At 45.0% G+C, this 22333-nt stretch overlaps 1 protein-coding gene across 12 annotated transcripts in view; it reads right to left on the bottom strand.

The window, feature by feature from the left end:
- BMAL1 (basic helix-loop-helix ARNT like 1) overlaps positions 1–19822 on the bottom strand; it is a 103725-nt gene extending 83903 nt beyond the window's left edge. For all 12 annotated transcript variants that reach the window (XM_037146694.2, XM_037146704.2, XM_037146685.2 and 9 more), the window contains exon 1: positions 19699–19822. The gene's annotated coding sequence lies outside the window, so the exon portion shown is untranslated. The remainder of the gene's footprint in view (positions 1–19698) is intronic.
- Positions 19823–22333: the final 2511 nt, after the last annotated feature.

Below are 22333 nucleotides of genomic sequence, written 5' to 3'. Positions count from 1 at the left end.
GCCATAGAGCAGGGCCTGGTACACTTGGGAAAGGGCGGGCTCGTGATTCAGGGGGCTAGAGCCTGGGACAAGTGGCCAGGGCAGCCAGTGAAGGACTGTCATGCCCTGCCCACTCTCACCCAGATGCCAACATCCTAGACATCCAAGACAGCACAGCTTCCTAGACCAGGGCAACCACCTCCTAACCTGTTTCCTGCTGCACACCTGTCCCCCCCCCTCAGTCCACAGGCAGCAAGAAGAACCCTGAAAAAAACCTAAATCAGATATTACTTTCTTGCTCTCAACACTCCATGGCTTCCCATCATGTCAGATGCTCAACTGATGTTAAATGAGTGGATGACTCCCTCATCCAGGCTTGTCCTGCCTCCAAACAGGGGTGGATGAAACCACTTTGTCCTTTTCTCCTTAGTAAAGAGGGGTGCAAGGTGCCTGCCAGACAGCTGTGGCCACTCAGGCCACGGCCAGGCTAAAGTTTTAGCCAGTCGAAACACACGAGGGCAGCCATTCAGAACACCTAAGGGACAACTTTTGGATTAAACTTTCAAAAAATAAAATTGCTTACTCCACGGCAAACTGGATGCAGTTAAACACATGGCAGTCAATAAAAGGTGGTCTACAGATATACCCGGGCTGTAATCACTGCAAAGTGCACACTCCAAATGGGAGCCTTGGCCCCCCGAGTCCCCAAAGCTCCTGACAACATTTTCAGTGATGACGACGTGTAAGAGCTGCTAAAAGCCCACAGTGCTACGGGCACCAGGCCCACCACAAAAGGCTTTCCTCGCCAAGTCCGAATTTAAGGGGTGAACTCAGGGACCATACACTGTTCTGGATGCTGAATATGGTGGACCCCAAACTTATCTCAGAAACCAGGGAGAGCTCTAAAACTAGGGCCAAAACAACAATTTACAAATTTCAGCCAACAAATACGTGGAGCAAAGGGATATATTTCAAAAGGGATATATTTGTCAAAGGATGACTACCCCTCTCAGGGTTTAAATCCAGGCCCTTGAGGGCTACTCTCATTCTAAAGACCCTTGTGATATGTAAAGGGAGACATGTAAACATACACACAAACACATGCACGTATGTAGGTATATTTTTAAAGGAATGGTAATGACACCAAAAGAATGAGAATACTAACAAGCTTCCCCACCACCCACCCCTGAAAATTTAGTAACAGAGAGCCTTCCTAGGGGACCCTGGTAGGAGTGTTAAGTGATCGCTGATGAATGACTTGTTCTCTGGTTAAATGCCACAGTTCAAGGGTGGGTGGGTGAGGGGTGGGGAGTAGTGGAAGCCAAGTGAGTCCTTCAGGAGGCAGATAACTTGAAGTTTTCCACAATGAATCAAAATGGGGTAAGGCAAGCGTCCAAGGCTTTGTTCTTTGAACAGGAAGGTGGGAGGAGAAGGGCCAGAAACACAGTCATTACCAGTAATGTCCACAGGAGGAAAGGCACCGAGTCCCCATGGGGTTAGGGTCCCATTTGTCTCTGTTTTCAGAAAAAGGGGACACAAAGAATAGGATGGATGGCCAAGCCCTAAATCTGACAGATAAGCATGATAAAAAGGAAGACTCAGTGAAGTCACTCAGGGAAACTACTTACATTTGCCCAACTCTAAACTGTCTGGGTTGTCAAAAGCCAAGCAGACAGAGATGCAGAAAGAACCTGTGAGAGTTGGTCAGCAAGAGTTTCAGAAAGGGCAAGAGCACATAAAAATACTGTAAATACATGCCAGACTCAGAGCCACCAGGAAAAGCACTGGGGGTGGTTGGGTAATGAGGAGGCAGGGAGGAGTTCATCGAAACTAGTTTCCTGAAGGTAACAGCCCAGTACCCCAGTGGAGGGATACTGACATGCTGGTACTCATTAGAAGCTGAAAGTAAGGGAGAAAATACTAGCTTGTTTTCAGACAAAGCTGCAGTATGCACACTACAGACCCTTCAGTGAAGATGGGCCAGCTCCGGAGGCAGTCCAGAGACAGGCAGGTGGAGTGACCAAGACAGCCAGCCCTCGAGCTCATGCCCTGAGCTTCTGCAGGTCCTGCCTGGGTCTAGGCTGACTGAATGGGAGAAGCAGGTCAGCTTCACCAAGAGGTTTCCTTGGTGTCATCCCTTCCCAACAGAAAGAACTGGGGACATACAAGGAGCCAGGCCCTGGAACCATCCCAACCAACTCTGACCTGCTCCACTACAAAGAGGCTCCTATAACTAACTACCTCTGGAACCACTGTTATAATCTGTGATTGTAAGCATGGGAGCAGAGGTCAGGTCTACCTCGCTCATCACTGTGCCCATCCAGCACCTAGAACAGTAGCTGCCACACTGCGGGAACTCAACAGAGGTTTGCAGACTGCCTGACTTCAAATACCAAGTAGTCATCTCCAAGAGCCATGCCCGAGCCTGCCCTTCAGGTGTGGGTCAAGTGCTGGGGAGATGGCCCAGTACCTTCCCCAAGGTTCTCAGGCAGCTTAGTGCCCCTGTCCCTTCCCTGCAGTCCTGACCACATCTCTTCACTGCATCCCAGGAGCACTGCTCAAGGTACTCGCCTAAGCAATGACAAGGAGCAACGAGAAGCTGCTACAGGGAAAAGAACAACAATCGGCTGTCTTCAGTCCACAGAAATGTTGGACGGAAGATGACACACACAAATCTATAAAGTCGTGAACAGATAGAGGAGATGTAAGACAAGAACACCAGAAATGAAAGGAGCTTGAGAGAACACAGGACAGGGTCGTCCAATCCCAGGATAACAGAGTCAGGGGGACCTGAGGAACACAGGAGTGCAGGGTGAAGGGGAAGGAAAGGTCATACAGTGAATGGGAAGCCTCCCAAATTCACTACCTTAAGTGACTGTAAGAAAAGCTAGTCAAAGCTAGGAGGAGAGTTAATAAGGACATCTTTCCTAATATATCATAAATCGTAGTATTCTTTTGGAAAAAACATCCTCTTTATAACAAGTTCTTTAATGCCTCAGTTGTGAAATAATCAGGATAAGTCTGAGTTAACATGAAGGTTTATAGCCCAGGCCAGGTTTCCAAAAATAAAGATTCTTGATTTGGCTGGAGACTATTAATTTGTGGGACTAATTTTCAATTGGACTGTTACGATTATAAAAGTAATATATGCTCAGTTTTGAAAAATAGGAAAGCACAGAGAAGAACATGAGAATAAAAATCACCTCTCATTGCCCAAGATGAGAACCACTATTAATGTTCTGGTGCACTTCCCCCTTCTGTGCATGAGGGTTTAACAGAATCAAGTGCATACTGTGAATATAATTTCAATTCCCGCTTTTCTCCCCAGTGAAGTCCATTTTTAAATGCTCCAATGAGTTCTAAGAAGGAAACTCACTCATAGTGAAAAAGCAAAGTAAATAACAAAATGAATAAAAGAACCCCTTCATAAAGTTAAAAAACTCTGATTATTTCACTGAACCCCCACTTTCTCAGCAAAAAAAAATCCTATTGCTAGAAAAGAAATAGCCCATAAGGTAGAAACACTAAGCTCATCTTTGTATCCTCTTACCTATTATCATATTTTCAACAAATAGTTATTGCTTTGAATAAACCACAATTTTTTCCCAAATCAATAGAATTTTATAATTGCAACTGATTATTTTGAAGCAAGAAATCAAGTTTTGGTGACCTTGGGTAGGTTTCATCTTCCAATCTGCAAGTGGACCAAACCATTTATTTTATTTTTAAAATTATCTTTAACATTTTTTTGAATCATGTTTTATTGTTATTCTGTTACAGTTGTCCCAATTCCCCTGCCTTTGCCCTACTCCACCCATCCCGACCCCCACTCCCACAGTCAGTTCCCACACTGCTGTACATGTCCATGGTCATCATACATGTTCTTTGTCAAGTCCTTTCCCCTTCTATATACTATAATCCCCCCCTTTCCTCTGGTCACTTTCAATCTGTTCCATGTTTCCATGTCTGTGGTTCTATTTTGTTCATTGGATTTCTCTTATAGGTGAGATCATATGGTATTTGTCTTTCATCAACTGGCTTATTTCACTCAGCATAATACTTTCCAATTCCACCATGCTGTTGCGAAGCATAGGAGCTCCTTCTTTCTTTCTTTCTGCTGCATAGTGTTCCACTGTGTAAATGTACCACAGTTTTTTGATCCACCCGTCTACTGATGGGCATGCAGGCTCTTTCCAGCACGTGGCTATTGTAAATAGTGCTGCTATGAACATAGGGGTGCATAAGTTCTTTTGAACTGGTGATTTGGGATTCTTAGGGTATGATGCCAGCAGTGGAATTGCTGGGTCAAAAGGCAGTTCCATTTCTAGTTTTCTGAGGAAATTCCATAGTGTTCTCAACAGTGGCTGCACCAGTCTGCAGTCCCACCAACAGTGCACTAGGGTTCCCTTTTCTCCACAACCTCTCCAACACTTGTTGTTTGTTGCTTTGTTTTCGATGGCCATTCTGACCGGTGTGAGGTGATATCTCACTGTGGTTTTAATTTGCATCTCTCTGATGGCTAGTGATGTTGAGCATCTTTTCATATGTCTGTGGACCCTCTGTACGTCCTCCTTGCAGAAGTATTTATTCAGGTCCTTTGCCCATTTTTTAATTGGATTGTTTATCTTCCTGGTATTGAGTTGTAGGAGTTCATTATGCATTTTGGAGATCAAACCCTTGTCTGATGTATCATCGGCAAGTATGTTCTCCCATATGGTCAGTTCTCTTTTCACTTTGATGATGGTTTCTTTAGCTGTGCACATTTTTTTGTTTGATGTAGTCCCATTTTCTTATTTTTTCCTTTATTTCCCTTGCCCCAGGAGATTTAGTAGCAAAAATATTGCTATGTGAAATATCTGCAATTTTCCTGCCTATGTTTTCCTCTAAGATCCTTATGGTGTCATATTCTAGCCATAGTGATCAGATAAGAAAAAGAAATAAAAGGCATCCAAATTGGAAAGAAGGAAATAAAACTGTCATTATTCACAGATAACATGATAGCATACACAGAAAATCCTATAGGCTATACCAAAAACTACCCAACCTAGTAAGTCAAAATAGCAGGATACAAAGTCAATACTCAGAAATTGATGTCATTTTTTGTACACCAATAAACAATAAAATATCAGAAAGAGAAAGTAGGAAGAAAAAAACATTTACTATAGCAACAAGAAAAATAAATTATCTAGGAATAAGTTTAACCAAGAAGGTAAAAGACCTGTACTCAGAAAACTATGAACACTAAAGAAAGAAAAAAAGGAAGATACAAATAAAGGGAATGTATACTGTGTTTATAAATTGGAAGAATTAACATCATTAAAATGTCCATACTGCCCAAAGCAATCTATAGATTCAAAACAATTCCTGTTAAAATACCAATGGCATATTTCAAAGACCTGGAACAAACATTTCAAAAATTTATATGGAACTAAAAAAGACCCCGAATAGCCTCAACAATCTTGAGAAGGAAGACCACAGTAGGAGGGATCACAATATCAAACTATACTACAAGGCCACTATAATCAAAACAGTCTGGTACTGGCATAAGAATAGACATGTAAATCAATGGAACAGAATAGAGAATCCAGAAATAAACCCAAGTCTCTATGGTCAATTAATATTTGACAAAGGAGGCATGAGCATGCAATGGAGTAAAAATAGTCTCTACAATAAATGGTGTTGGGAGAACTGAACTAGTACATGCAAAAAAATGAAACTAGACCACCCACTTATACCATATACCAGAAGAAACTCAAAATGGACAAAAGACTTATAAATATAAGTCATGACCAAACCATTTAAAAATGACTAGTTCATATTCATGGACCATGACATCCAAATGAAAGTCTCTCTCCAGTTTTGTTGTACTCTGTCACCTAAACAGTGGCATAAACAAATGGTCTTTGTTTGGCCATTTGTTTGGTAGCATATGATGTGTCATATGCTACCAAGTCAGGAGTTTTCCACCCATCCTGGTGGGGTACCTGGTTTTACATCTAGGCCCAAGGCCTTGGACAGTAGATTGCAGAAAACTTTTCTCCTTAGCAGAGAAGACTGTCCAGGATCAAGATCTTCTTAGCACAGTGCATTCTCCCCCATCTTTCATAATATTTCACACTTCAAGAAATATGTCCATGCCAGGCACTGGGCCAGGTGCTGGTGACACAAAGGTGAATAACACAGATGCTATGTCCATTTCCTTGGGGCTGCAGTTTGCACAAACCTTCCCCATTCATCATCCTCACACTAAGCCTGGGAGACAGGAAAGGCCATCATCATTATTCCCATATTCCAGATGATAAAGTAAATGTTTATTGGGGTATTTTGCCCCAGGTTATGAAGTGGAAGGGTTAAACTCACACCTAGGTCTTCTGACTCCTCTACAGTTCACACAGATTAATTTCCTCTTACTTAAAACTGAAGCCTTCTAGATTATTTGTATTACCTCTAGCACCTGGGTTCTACCTTTCTGAGCAATGAGTGGCCCTGACCTCTAGATGACTGCACTGGCTCTGATTTCTGTCTGCCTGCCTAATTCTGACCCTGGACTCCCATCTTCCCAGCTATCATGGCACCAGCTTCAAACATCGTTTACTCCCTACCGTTGGTACCATGATGTAGCAGACTGCTGACTTTCCACAATGTCCTATCTCCTCTGCATCGTTTAAAAGCAGAGATTTTGCTGGACTCATGACCTCTCAACTAAAGGTATCTCCCAGCCTCCTTTCCAGGTAAATGTAGCCATGTGACTAAGTACTGGTCACTGGGACAAAACAGTGTGCTATTTCCAGATCTAGCCCTTAAAATGAGTGCATGTGTGCCCCCGATCTTTCTCTGGGAGATGGTAAAAACCAAAGCTTCCACTTTCAACCATCAAGTGGAAGCCACATATTGAAGATAGAAGGCCTAGACCACTATCTATTCTAAAAGCACTGCAATGATGTGAGCCAAGGCTAATTTCTCCATGGAAACGATTGATAATAGGACCTTGTATTACTAACCAAGAACTCCATGGTCAACTTTTTAAATAAATTATGTAAACTCCCTGTTTTATTATCTATTAAAGCCTTAGGATTTTTCAAGCTAGCAGGGATGTTGACCCAATAATATATGACAAAGGATCTATATATAGTCTGAACCACATAAAGTAGATACAAAGCAATTAAACCCAACACAACAACCAATCACATGACCTTTTATTCTGAATCAGTGAGAATGTAACACAAAATACTTCACTTTCATGATGCCTGATGATTTCTAAATATAGTAAATCATATATTTGAGAACATCTCTAATCAAGAAAGCAAAGCAGAATTTGGGAAAAGGGAAGTAAAAGTCAGCAAAAACAGGGTTTAAGTCTGGGCTCTGCCACTGACTAGCTTTGGGATCCTGAACAATAGCTTAAACTTTTTAATCTTTATTTCATCTCTTCTTATGGGGTTGTAGTAAAGACTAAACAAGACAGTGCAGTGAAAAGTGCTCTGTAAATCACACACAGGGGTAAATGGTACCATCAGTACCATGGCCTTTGGAAAGGCTTTTGTGGGGAGATTTTGACAAGCACCAACATGAAAACTGAAGCCATTTTTTGAAACACTGACCCAGAGCAATTTTTTTTCTGTCTTCTTTTTTTCTCTTTAAAATCCCCCACATGCATTAGCTGGTAAGAGTTAGTCAATCTGCTGCAATCATCGTTGGCATCTATTTGTTCATGGGCCACAGAGCAACCGACAAGAGCTGCTAGATGTCACCCGTGGTTGCAAAGAAGGGACAGCTGCACTGAGCTTGAAACCACTGTGTGGCAACATGTCTATCAACCAAAATGCCTTCCAAAGACCCACGGCGCTGTCAGAAACCTCAAAACCAGAGACAGGAAGCATTTCAGGGTGCCAGGAAGAGGGAGGGAGAAGATTGCTGCTGTTACGAGCATAGGGTCAGGAGAGAGACTGTCCTGGGTTTCAATCACAGCTTCCCCACTTCCCATCTGAGGCACCTTCGGTCTCAGTCTGCCTAACTAGAGAGTGGGACCAATGGTGCCCCTGCCCCAGGACTATGGTGAAGATTAAATGGGAAAAGGTACATAAACACTTAGCACAGTACTTAGCAGGTTATAAATAATCAAAGATTACATGCTGTTATTAATAATGTTGATAATAATAATAATAGCTACATCATGCAATACTAACAAAATTAAGATTTGGCAAATCTTTCATCCTTCATGTCAAGACTCTGCTGCAGGCTTTGCAGCCAGGTATTACCTGAACAGCACACTGGCTCACCTATTAATCCCTGAAGCAATTCAAGGTTTTTCTGGACTTCAGCTTTATGCCCTAGGGTAGTAAAACATCCAAGAATAACCAACTGGACAGTTGGCTAGATCCTGACACTTGCTTTTCAGGTTCACAGCAGAGTATCATTATCCTGAGAAGTACGTGCAGAGAAGAATAGATTAACTTGGATGTCTGTGCCTAACTTTACCATCCATGCTCAGGCTGTGGCTCCCCATGTCTAAAGGTGAAACATAATATCACCCTTAAAATATGGCCCTACGCAGCAAAGCGAAGCCTGTCAGCACCCACATAGTGGACAGCGCCACATCCTTAACAGTGCCCTTGAGGTGGAAAACTTCCTGAGCCCTCCAGGCTGTTCCTGCAAAGCCAGAACATCTTCTTATGGGAACCAGGAAGTTGGCCCTGACTGGTGTGGCTCAGCTGGTTGGAGCACCATCTGGTGCACCAAAAGGTTGGGTTCGATTTCCAGTCAGGGCACATACTTAGGTTGTGGGTTCGATTCTGTATGGGAGGCAACTAATCAATGTTTCTCTCTCACTCCCTTTCTCTCTCTCTCTCAAATCAATAAATATATATTTTTTGAAAACTAGGAAGCTGCTTCCTACCACCACAGAGCAACTTTACAGCTTTCAAACCCTTTCCACACCTCACTCCAGCATTAGATCCACACTGTAAGGTGCAACAAGAATTGTTACACCTGTTCCACAGATAAGGAATCAGCCAGTTTGAGGCATTCAGTGATTTGGCTTAGGCTGTCTGTTGCCTAAGTAGTGGAAGCAGCCTAGAATGCAGGTTATCTGGTTCCCAATCCAGTGCTCATTCCAGAAAACGTGGGTATTTGTTTTTAAACATTCGACTTTCAAAATGGTGCTCTGCTTCTAGAGAATTCATTGACTAAGGTATCGCAGTTACCATATAGTACAAATTCACATACTTGAAAGCCACTCACACAGGCAGATGTTCCACACTCTAAAAATCTAGACGGTGACTGCAAACAGCCATGCTGATGAACGTAACTGACAATTAATCTGCGGTTCTGGCTCCCTCCCACCCTCTGTCTGGATTCGAGCTGGCAGCCTCCTGTCAGATCTCAGCTGCAGTTGCTCCCTCTTTGCTCCAGTCCAACAGGACCACTTACACTGGACCAGAGCTCTCAGGGGAATTATTTCATGTCACGAACATAATAATCATAATAAGAATAAATTCAGAGGTTCTCCAATGCCTACCAGTCTCCACCTCACTAAGTAAACTTTGACTTGTCACTTAACCTTGCTGAATTTCTTCACTCACAACATGAAGGAATGGGTTAAACATTGTCCTGTCTACTTCCGGTTCTTGCTCTAGAACCACCCCCAGCCAAGCCCAAATCCTGCATCTGGAGGACATTAGGAGACAGCAGAGTCCACTGGCCAAGAGCCTTCAGGGCCTGGTTTCTATGCCTCAATCTATACTTACCAGCCACATGACCTTAGGCAGGTTACCCGACCACTCTGTGCCTCAACTTCCTCATCTCTACAATGAGGCTAAAAATAACACCTACTTCATAGGGTTTTGTAGGAATTAGATGAAACTCTCTCTTAGCTATTATTATCATCTGAGTCGGCATGCTTCTGGATTAGGCCTCGAATGACCTTTCAGACTTAAGTTCCCACCATTATCGGTGAACGCTCCGTTTTGGTAAGTGCATGTCCCTGAACACACACTGGCCATTTCTACTTCCGTGCTTTTCATTGTGCTATGTTGCCACTTACCCATTTCCTGGAAATAGCTGTGCTATCCTCGTGTGTGAATCTAAATCCTACTCATCCTTAAAGGTCAGTATTCAATGTGATCACTTCCATGAAGTCTCCTCTGTACTGGAAAACCTCTTTCTGGTCTCTAAATTTCTGTAGCACTTACAGATAGTCTAGACCCCTTTACTGGCATGGCCTTGGGTAATCTTCTACCAGTATATAAAATCACAGGCTCCTTGGCCATAATAACTCTTTCTGCTTATCCTCTGGGTCTAGCATGGTGCCTCATTCATGGTCCTTCAGCTAATTGTTGACTGAATAAATAAATGTGCAGTACTATGTCCAAACAAATACACAGTACATTTTCTTTAGGTGGATATGGCTCAGTTATTAATTTGCTGTACTTTGAAGCCAAGTGAAGATAACATAAAGGTGAACATCAGCAGGGCAGGGACAACCACTGCCAGTTAATTACTGATCATCAATAAAAGATCCTGATATATGGTCAAACTAAAGAATAAGATGACAAAAGGAAATGGTGACTTAAACTCCAAAGTCCCTTATAAGACTGAGTTCATGAGTCTGTACTATGAGAAAGGGAAAAAGTTGAGGGTTTTGCCAAGCTGAACTCACTCATTCAACAACTACTCATTGAGTGACTACTCTGCAGTACCTACTGTCTTAGTTGCTGAGGATTCAGCAACTAAAATACCTGCTCGTATTTCAGCATCTAAGGAAAAAGCCTCGGTACAATTCTAGCTCCAAAGTGAAATCCACAAAGCAAGAACTTTTTTGTGCCAACTCCTTGCTATGCCTTCAAGCAAAAACAAAAGAAAAAATGGAATGTGCCATTCTCAACCAACCAAACAGAGGCAGTGCTAAAAATGTCCTGTCACCACCCCCTCTTCCCCTGTGAAGCTTCCCTCACTCTAGGACCTGCTGGGAAGTTCACAACATAGCATCCTGCACCCTGAGTAGGTAAGCTCTACGTCCCTAACACCCTAAATTCCAGTTGAGCTGGGCGACTATCGTTATTTAAACATCAAACCTCTCTATTTAAACATCAAACCTCTCGAACAGCACGTGTGGCATGTGATGCCAGGAACAAAACTCAGAGGTAGGCAGTGAGGGAGGGAGGGTGGCCGTTAAAGGATCGGGAGTTTTCACTGCAGATCCCGTGGCTCTTTTCTCCTTTGGAGCAGAAACCTCTTGTATCATCTAAGGCCTTTAAAAAATTTTTTTTTCTTCCAGCAGGATACTGAAAATAGCTTTGCAGTTAACATTTAAAACTGTTTTGATCCCACACTCTTTCAGCTCTGCTCTCTCCTGCAAACTCATTCCATTCCTTAAGGGCACTTACAAGTATATTTCATAAGCAGTAAACCAGAGTCCCCATTTTATCCTCAAGAGTTAAAAAGAAAAATGATTTACATAATCGTATGAAAGATAAGTTGGCCAAGAACACAGGAATCTTATCTGGACCAAAAGTTCTAGGACAGCATTTCTTATAACTCATCAAGAAAGATAGCAGATCAAAACCAAGGTTCATGTGGAATATGTAACCGCTGAGCGCCATGCGTGGGAACTTCTCGAGTTCCTCATTTTTGTATCTGTCTACTTTGTCAGGAAGCAATCTGAGGTGGCCATCTGAAGGTGGGCTTACACAATGACATATACATGCTTTCCTGTCACAGTGAGAAAACAAGATCTTATAGCCAACAAGGACCTCAGAAATCAAAGTTCAGTGGAGATGACTTATTCAAAGTTAGTCCATCAGCGGCTCCACCATGTCTGCAGCCTGGGCCTCTCCCTGCTTCTGGTGCAGGGCTTCCCCCACTCCGCACGCCACTGTCAGATTTGTAACACACAAAACAAAACCGTAAGGGCACAAAGGTAAAAACCCTCTTTATAAAACTTTCTGACAGATGGAAGAAGAGGAGGAGATGTGGCAAAGGTAAATGGGCCCCATGAATGCTACAAGTAAATGACCTGTAACGCCATGTAGGTGAGGGGTCTAGCTTCAGAAGGCTCACTTAATTCTGGTAATGCTTTAGTGCTAAACAGCATGGTTTCAGCTATAGTTAGCACTAAATGGCTTTCGTGGGCTTGCCTGGGAACAAAACCATGTTTTAGTTCATTTTTTTCCTACAGGAAAATCTATCCTAAATTTCCATCGACTGTCTTCTGGATAAACTTTTGGAACAAAACCTGTTTTTAAGATGGCCGCACATGTGAAACGAAATTCTGAGGTCTGAAGCTCTACACTAAACATAATGAAAACATAATGGTTGGTGATACATGCTAAGAGTACATTTATGAGAAAGCCCTTCAAATCCTTAATTTGTTCATACGCAATATGGTTTAGTAAAAGTCTTCTGAGTACAGTGAACTGCTATTTATACCATATGTAACCAAGGGCAGTTGCTCCAATTCTGTATGCAAGTCTTTACAGGGTCTTTCTAGCACTGGGCTAAAGGTTACAGGGAGGAGAAAATATCTGTACATAATGAACTCATGATCCAGGTACACTGGCCTTTACTTTCCTCAAAAAAACAGTCAAGCCACTTTTAGCCTCAGGGCCTTTGCACTTGTTGTTCTCTCTTCCTGGGGTGTTTTCCCCTAGATCTTCCTGTAGCTGAGCTCAAATGTTACCTCTTCAGAGAGGCCGCCCTGGAAGATCCAGTTAAAACAATCACCTTCCTATCATTCATCACCACTACTGTTTTATTGTATTTGACTGCTTTCCCAGCACCTCTCACTACCAGGAGTTAATGTGGTTAACTGTTAATGGTCTGTCTCCTCCTACTGGGACTCCGCTTTGTTCACTGCTGTGTAGTCGGTGCTTTGCACATGGTAGGCATCCAATAAACTTCGCTGAATGAGTAAATGAGTAGAGTTGGAGAGTGGGAAGTGAGGACACGATAATTATTCATGAAACAATTTAAAAAACGAGAGAATTGGCCATCTGATTAGATACAATATGATAATTTGCTAAATATGAAGTCCCAATGCATCTGAATGAATGGCTGGCAATTAAAAGGAGAGAGAGAGAAAGAGAAAGAACACACAAAAGGGACAAGTGTCATCAGAAGAGGCTTCTAAAGAAGTGAGAGACTCAAGGCAGGCTAAGGCAAGGGAGAGAGCCTCTCGGGTCAAGAGAGCAATGCGAACAGGAGCGCACAGCAGGAGAGAGTACGGCATGGGGTGGCCCAGGCAGGGCAGGAACAAGCAGAACAGCACCTCAGGCTCCCCGCTCCTTCTGGGAATGGGGATGGGGTTGGAGTAGGGAAAGGGGCTGGTGAGACAAACAGGGTCAGACTGGAGAGCCTGGAGGACCGGACACAGGGTGGTCAACCACATGCTGCGTATTGGGTAGGAAGAACTGAAGGGTAGAGGGGGGAGCGGAAAACTGCTTAGACGATGACCTGAGTAGTCTGAGTAGGAGGGGCAAAAAGAGCTTCTTCCCTCTGCTTAGACATGAGAAGGATGTCAGTGAGCAACATGTCAAGGCATTTTTTCCCCCTTAAAAAGAGACAGTTCCCAGAGGATCTATCTCACAACAGATTCCGTGGCAGATTCAGGCCAACTTGCCATACAGCCTATACTCGGAGCACTCAAGGAGAATGACAGAGGTTCCAAATGGTAGCGGGGAGGGCAGAGCATGTCTTTCCGTGCCTTCTAAGTCTGAGATTAATTACGTTCAGTATAGCCTGTATTTGTTATCTTTTTATTCTTTGGGGAAAAAAAGTGGTATCCAACTTCCCTGTGCAGTATATATTTGAACATTATATAACACATTTTTATGTAACAGGTTCTTGACATAAAACAATGTTTTCCTTACCATCTAAATGTATTTGAGGAACAACTGGCATTAAATATATATATATATATACACACAGAGCAGGAGTGTAAATGTCCGTCTTTAGCTGGGGAGAGGAAGAAGAAGGTGAGAGACTCTGAAAAGGTCTCCTCCCCAGTGAGGAGCTCTGCAGACGGCTATGATGGGGGTTGGGGGTGGGGAGGTAATGAGTTCTGTTCAGAGGTTCATCTCACACAAGAAGCTGCCTGGGGAGGGGGAGCCACACGGTGTCCAATGCTGCAGAATGCCCGGAAAAAGTGAGACAGAGATGCAGAACAGGATGGGAGAATAATGCTCACAAGCCCCTGTAACTGCTACTAGGGTAATACCCAAACACGCATCCCTTGTATCCCACTGCCAAGGACTTCGGTCCTGCTTACAAGGAGCTGCATACCACATTTGTCAACAACAAGATTCATCACCAATCACTGTGGGCCTAGCGGGCTCCAGGCGTGGGGCTGGGCGCTTCACATACAGGACCTAATACAATGGTTCCTCCTAGGAGACATCTGCTACAGCAGTTAAAGACCACACTCGAGGCCCCCCACACAAATCCTGCCCCACACCACACTAGCTGAGTGACCTGGAGTAGTTTATAAAACCACTCACTGTGAATAAGTGAGGATAATCATCACACCTACTTCATAGGGCTGTTATGAGGGTTAAACAAGTTAATAAACATCAGATGACTAACATAGAGAGTGTTTTTCTTATTTTGCGGATGAGGTAAATCAGACTCAAAGAAACTAACTGATTTGCCTAGGTCACATATTTCAAACTGGTGATTGGCAGCTAGAGGCAGTTAGCTCTATAAGATTTCTCTTGACTTTTAAAAACATGTAAATGTTTTACTCAGTATATATACAACATCCAATGGATAGAGTATTAACTGGAATATCGAATTAGGCAGACCATCCAACCCCTTCTTTAACCAGGCTGGATAAACAAGAATTTATACTACTTAAAAGAACAGCATGTACTAACATAAAAATCATTCACCATCAAATGTCAGCACTGAACATTCCCCTGAAACAAAGATGACTAAAGCTTATCCAGTTCCATCTCCCCAGATGTTAAGTTCCCAACCCAAACTGCCCTTCCACGCAGACCCATATACTGGTGACCACGGCCACTTGTGCCCCTGTTGCATTCCTCAGCCCGTGCCCCCACCTCTCCACAGGCATAGTCCCCTCCCCTGTACCTGCTTAGTTCCTGAGGGACTAGCCCACCCCATCCCCTCCTCCAGACAGTTCACTGGATTAGACAAGCAGATCTTGAAGCTCCCTATGCTTATCATTTTGGGGGAGAAACCAAGATGGGCTCCCCCAGAGTGCTTGCCCTCAGCAAGCTGGGGACATATTCCCAGAGAATGCATCAGTGCCTAAGAAAATTAGGTGGATCAAGGGCTGGGGCACACTGCTGCCAGGCACGGGGAGTCAGAAAAACACAATGAGGAAATAGCTCCTTGGAGGACCAAGCACTGGAGCTGGGTCTTAAAGCGGTGTAGGATTTGGTCATGAGAAGGTCAGGGCATGGGATGGGCCACGGGCTGGTCCAGGGAATGGACAGTCCTTCAGTTTGACTGGACAGTTACGTGTACACAGCAAAGTCTGGTCTATAGGCGGGCTGCATATGGAAAGGCAAGCAATGCAGACAGCTAACATTCATGGAGTACTTACTATGTGCCATGAATAGCTTCATGTATTTTTAATGTTTTAACTCATATAATCCACACTGCAACTTTTAGATATAAGGACTGCAGGGATTCCAGTTTTATAGATGAGGATACCAAGACAGAGAACAAAGCAACTTGACCACAAGTCATAAACCAGGTAAGAAACAGGATATGAAATCTGGCTCCAAAGTCTGTGCTTAAGCACCCAACCAAACTGCCACGCAGGACAGCTTGGCTGTGAAAGGGTATAGGCACCAGGGTATTAGGAGGAGGATGGTGCTTGCAAGCAGTTTGCAATCCGTAATTCCAAGGCCACAAATGCTGGCTACAGGCTGCTGTTAGTGTGTGCAGTGAACCTGCTTGCAGGTGAAGCAGGGGACTGGTGAAAAGCTCCCTAAAATGGGATTCTGGGCAAGGGGGATAATACAAAGAGTGGAGGCCAGGACAGACACCTACCTCTTAGGGTATGCAGGAAGAGAACCAAAAAAAGCATCATGACCCAAAGGTACAGGAAGGAAGAAATTTCAAGGAGAGAAAGAAAGGTGGGATAAAAACTGCAAAAGCCAAGAACAATCATTTTGGACTAAGAACAGGCCCCTGGAATTCAGGGTTTAAAGTTTTTTAGAGATTTTTGGAAAGAACTATAGAGAAGGATGGTAGAGAAAGAAGCCAGAGGCCAGGAGCTAAGGATAGAGCAGATGAGAAAGAGGTTATGGTGAATGTTCCTAGCCTGTGAGAGGCTGCTGGGCAGGGAGGAGAGCGAGGGACACAGACTCAGGGGACCAAGTGTAGACATGTGAAAGGGGGCCTGTAACAGACCTGTTTCGCCACCCTCCATCCTTCCTCTCCTACATCAAGGCAGAGGTTTTACTGGGGTTGGAGATGAGGCTGAAGGAAAAAAACAGCATGAAAGATATTCCGGCGAGAGGGCTCTGGCAGCAGCGGGAGGGAGTGGCAGCAGGCACCGAGGGAGGGCTTCCGAGTGCCAGGCATTTTACATGCATCATCTCCCTTGCTCCCCTGATCTTCATACAGATTCCATGAGGCAGGCACTGTCATTATACCACAGAAAAAGAGCCTGCAGCCAGAGGAGCCAAGCACTTTCCAAGGCCACACAGCTGAAGCCCAAGTTCTAAGTTCTGCTACTGAGTTCCAGGCATTCACCCAAAGTGAGGGTCCAAGAAGAGGGAACAGAGGAAAGAGTCACTTGCTTTCTCTGTACTAGGAGGAGACATGAGGGAAAGACACAGGACATTATGGGCAGAAAGGAAGAGATACTGAGGGAGCTTAAGTCAGAGCAGATCAGAGAAAGAGAGAGGGAGGGAGAGAGAGAGAGCGCCCCTCCAGGTGAGTACACAGCAGGGGTGGGGGGGATTTGGGGAAAGTATAAGTATTGTAATAAAATGGCAATGTGGAGAGAAAGAACTTCTCTCTTTGTGGAGAGAAGGGTGACATGCCTCTGTTTCTGGGCTCCTAACTAAACCTTAAGGTTTGCAAAGGATTTTTTTTTTTTACTTCCCTGCAAATGTTTACCATGACACTGCCTATAACTGTATCATTGGAAGGGGCAATGTTTCTTTAATATTGACTTTCTTCCACCACAGTGAAAGGTGATGATGGAAATGGCAAATGAAAGTAAGCTCGGAGAAGGAAGGCAACCCTTACACGTTCTTAAAGAGTTGTCGAGTGGACACAGCCAAGTTTTTCTACAATGTTTGTCCATCATTTAGTATATCAATTGGGTAGAGGTTGTGGGTGTAGAGGGATAAATCTGAAAGCACAGCCACTTCCTTATCCTCCCTGTGGTAGGCAAACCTCTTTTGCAAATAGCAGAAAAACTCCTAAGAAGTCATCATTTTATAAATCATTTGAAATGGAGTCTTTAAAACACCATCTGTTGATCTGTTTAAGCTATGAAAACAGGATTTCAGCTCAGATATTCTGGAGGTTCCAGCAGGTAAAATGTCAACCTGAATTCAAATGTATTAAACATTTAAAGATACACAGAACTTTATAGTAGAAGGAACCTTTGAGATCACCTATTTCAACTACCTTACTTTTCATCTGAAGCACATAGAAACCAGAAAGGTTCAGCAACTTGTCTCAAGTGGCATAGCCGTGAAAGCCCAAGTCTGGGCTGGGACCACGATGTGTTAACTCTAGGGCTAGTGCTCTTCCACCACACTTATCCTTTCCTCTTTCCCTCATTTTAAATTTTATGGGTTGGAATAATGTGCATACTTAACGATAGTTTTAACTTATTGTCATTATTCACTGGCTACATTTACAATCAAAACCAAAATGCCTCTATAGATCCAGCTTCAAGCAATACAATTTCAAATCATGCTCAGGAAACTTTAAAGCCTTCTAAATATGTTTGTTCATCAAACTGCTTTAGAGACTTATCAATAGAGTGAACTCAGTAACAGAGCATGGACCAAAGCATTCAATTTTGGACTTTAAAAAATAATTTTGGAATTTCATTGATATGGAAATCAAATTTAACAGCAGTGATTTCTTTTTTCTTGCAAGCATAGAGAGCATGAGATTATTCAAAACTGCTCAGGAGCAGCAATGATTATTTTAAGCTCATGATTCAACCGGTACATTAATTAAGAACTCTATCAACCCAAATTGACAGATCCTGATATCAATGGGACCAGAAAAATTAAAATAATAGTTGTCATATAAAAATAGATTAAAGAGGGGAACAGCAGCAAATGTCAGAAGGGCAAATGACAAGCAAGTACTAGAGCAAATGAGATGCATTTGATCAGCAGTTTTTCTGGATTTTTTTTTTTAAAGAAGACCCTGGAAATACAGGTACAGTCAAGAAATGCTTCGTGGATATCAAATCTTTTTTTCTGGAAGTTGGGTGATAAAACTTGGCTAATCTTTTCTTGCTTGGGAGTAACTAAGCAGAGAGAAAAAGCCGCAAGCGCCAAAATGACAAAACAACGCTGTACGCACGGGAAGAAGCCTAGCCGGTGAGGGAGGAGAAAGGGGACAAGGAATGTGGGGTGCGGGGTGTCAGCCTGATCCCCGCGCCAGCCAGGATAAACTTGACAACAGATACCAACAGCCGGTGTAGCCCTTCCTTCCCCTGCGCCTACCCTCTAGCACCTGCGTGTGCCCCGCAGCCCGCTCTCCAGACCCCTCGGCGTGGTTGACTCGTGCCCTACTAGGTGGGCATTAATTTCTGTTATACTTCTTCCTCTGAGCAAACGAAAGCTCTTTTGGCTGTCAACGCCCGGCAATCACGAGCGGGAACCTTTTTTCTTCTGTGACATCTGTCAAACCTGGTGCTAGAGCCAGCCTCTCTGCGCCCTCCGCGGCGCTCCAGAGCTCCAGGACCGGCGGTGAGCCCACACCTGGACGCCGGGCGACCAACCCGCGCTGTGAGGCACCTGCTCATATACCCACGGGAGCTACCCCCGGGGCATTCAGAACCCAGACGGCGCAGGCCGTACGAAAGTTCGCAGGTTGGGGTCGACCCCAGATTACCCGGCTGCAGAGCCAGACCCCAAAATAAGGCCGAAGGGGCGGGCAGGCTCGGACTCCCTAAGCCCGACGGAGACGCCCTCCCCGCCCCCACCCAGCCCTGCAGACTCCCGAAAGGGAAGTGAAGGAGACGAGGAGGAAGGGCAGAAGCGGCAACGCTCGCCCAACGCCCTTGGCGGTGCAGCCATCAAGGATAGTCCCCTCCGGGGTTCCCGCAGCTCCACATGATACATCCTAGGACTCGCCCTCAGCCGGTCATTGCTCCCAAAAGACGGAGCTGTCCCTTTAAGAGACAGCTGGCTGCTCCCTACCCCCTTCAGGTAGCGATGCCCGCGAAGGGGAAATAGGTATTTTCCTGGTCCTTTCAGGGGTGCCTGCGGCATCTCTGCCCTCCCTATCCCGCAGCGCCAGCCCGGGTGACGGACGATGGGGACGTACGGGCGCGGCGCCTTTAAGGGGCGCAGCCTCCCCACGGCCCGGGTGGGGGCAGGGAGCGGGCACTGGCCCTTTAAGGCCGGCAGCAGGCACGTCGGGCAGGGTTCCCTGGCGGCCGGGCAGCGACCCGGGCGGCAGCGGGGTCGCCATGCCTGCCAGGGTGCTGACAGTCCCCGACGGGGTGCTCGGAGCCATGCCGCTGACCGCAGCCAGCCCGACACTCACCGTGGCTCGCCGAGAGCGCCCGCGCCCGCGCCCCCACTCCGATCCCGCGGCGGCGGCGGCGGTGAGTCCAGCGCGGGTAAACAGGCACCTCCGTCCCTGACCTACTTTCTGCCTTCCCTAAATGTCGCACCACTAACCTACTTTCCGACCAATCCGCTCCCCGCCGGCCCAGGCCCGGCCCCCCGCCCACCAATCGCTTTGCCCAACCCCCTTTTCCCGCCCACCAATGGAGGAGCCGCGGAGCCCAGATACCTGCCTCTTCCCGCTACCCAATCCGAGAGCCCGAAGAAAGCTGAACTTGGTCGTAGCTCCTGGCCAATCCGCACGCTGCTCGGCGCCCTGCTGGCCAGTTGTGTGGCTGCTGGAGAGACCGCTAGCCAATGGCGAGGCAACGAGGGCCGTTTACCTGCTGCTTTCCCACCACCAATCGCCTGGTACACAGAGGCGCACGCCCCGAGCAGAGGACCAATCTGAGCACTTTCCCTGGATTTCCTCGCTTCGGCCCTCTTTTCCCTCTCGTCTCCCGTTCGCGGCGACCGCTGCGGGTGCGGACTCTGTGCTCCTTGCCATCGTCTGGGTTGTCCCTCTTCCCTGGATTCGTGGCTTGCGTCGGGCTCACCACTCTCACCTCTCCCCCTTCTTCACTCGGGGCATCCGACTAAGAGCAGCATTTTCTCATCCTCCTCCCTCCAAGTCCATCTAGGAAATCAATTTTAGGAACATGAGGACCTAAAACGCCTTGGTTTGCCAGAGTCCAAACGACAGAGCGAATACTTTTATTTCTAGAAGGATTGTTCATGCAAGTGTTCTTTCACTACTCTGACCTCCAAGCGTCCCGTTGGAGCTGTCATTCTCGTTCAAAAAGAAAACTGAAACCTGGAGCTATTCCATGGCATTTTCTTCCAGTAGCTGGGTTTTGATCACCTACTGTGTGTCAGGCACCATCCCAGCAGCCCTGGTCTCTACGGCAAACAGCTGTCCCTGGAGTGAGACAGGAGGAAACAAATAGTTATAGAAAATAAAACATTTTATCATTGTATCTGCATCTGAAGCATTTAGCAGAGGGCCTTTGGCACAAAGAACTTCCAACCCTTCCAGATGTTAAACTCCGTGAATACCAAGACCAGTCTCTTTTTTTATACTCACCCACACCCCTTTAGCCCTATTGGATTAAGATGGAGGGGCGGGGGCAGGGGTCTGTCATAAATATTTGTTGAATGGATAGTGAACAAATGGAGCTAAATCACTCCACTCATTTCTGTGACCCAGACTAGCCCTCTGACTCCAGCATTCTATCCTTATTTCTTGAAACAGACACTGAATTTTAGTCATTATAAAACTGTTGCCCATTTCCAGCTCATGGCCAGAAACAAAGTTGTTGCCTAATAATGCTCGTGACCTGAGTGTTGACTGATTTCAAGGTCAACCAACTTCATTGGTAGCTTATTACTTTTCCTAAGTTTACATGCAAGTAGAATCATACTGCTGTTTACTTTGCCTCTGCTCTGATTTGAAGAGGAAACTGATCTGGGTAAGTGGGATTTTAGCAATACACTTTTTGAGATATTGTAGACAAGATGAAGAAATATGAGCCTAGATTCTAGTATAATTAATTGTGCAAATAACAGTAAGTAACCATAGCCAAAAGATGCTGATTTGTGAATCCATGTTGACCAGAAGAAAGGGTGAAGAAAATCAACATTTGTGCAGCATCTACTCTGTGCTAAATGTGTTCCCTGCATCTTCTCCTTTAATCCTCATAGCCCCATTTTATAGATGAGGAAACTGAAACTGAGTTTAGCCAGCTGGCCCAAGGTCATGCAGTAGGTGGCAGAACCAAAATTCAAACCAGGTTTATTTGACTTCAGAACCTTCATATCACACCAGTTACCATCAGGATGGCATAAGGCTCTCTCCAGGGCCCAGGTGTCAGGACTTGTATTAGTTTTGTGAATGAAACTCCAGAGAATTTGCATCACATTTCCAAATGACATAAAGCCAGGAGGGGAAGACACACCATTACACAACACAGGCCAAATGCAATGTTGTAGCAATGAGCTGACTCTAACAGGGATACATGTGGAGAGTCCCACACTGGGAAACCGACTGCTGAAAGGCAGGCTGGGGGCAGAGGTATCTTAATGTAACAACAAGACTAAAATGGATCTCAGGTGACAGACAACTCAATCTGAGTCCTCAGCAAAATGTGGCTGCCAAAATGAATGAAGGCTGTCTTAGCCTGTGTTGATACAGTGGAATATGACACAAGATGGGTGTTGCAGTGCTGCCCAGTGCTGGTCATTATGCACATGGAATGTTGTTTCCAACTAGGGTTTGGCAAGCAGAAACTTTCTGCATGTACAGAGGGATGTAAAGAGACTGGGAACTACATATGTCATATGAGGAAAGATGAAAGGAAGCAGAAGCTTTTGCCCCAGGGGGTACAATGTAACTGTCTTTACATATTTGAGGAACTGTCAAATAGAAGCTAGATTTATTCTTTAGGATCCTAAAGGGGTTTAAAGGGGACCTGTAGGTAGAAACCCTAGAATGAATAAGTATGAAGAATTTACTAACAACTAGAGCCTCTTCTACCTTAATATGTTTCTTGTCACAGAAAGTGTCCAGTGAGAAC

The sequence above is a fragment of the Artibeus jamaicensis genome, unplaced genomic scaffold (genome assembly GCF_021234435.1).
Source record: "Artibeus jamaicensis isolate MK-2021 breed Jamaican fruit bat unplaced genomic scaffold, CSHL_Jam_final contig_797, whole genome shotgun sequence".
NCBI classification, from domain to species: Eukaryota; Metazoa; Chordata; class Mammalia; order Chiroptera; family Phyllostomidae; genus Artibeus; species Artibeus jamaicensis.
Note: the sequence above shows the minus strand (reverse complement) of the source record. Positions and strands in the feature narration are given on the sequence as shown.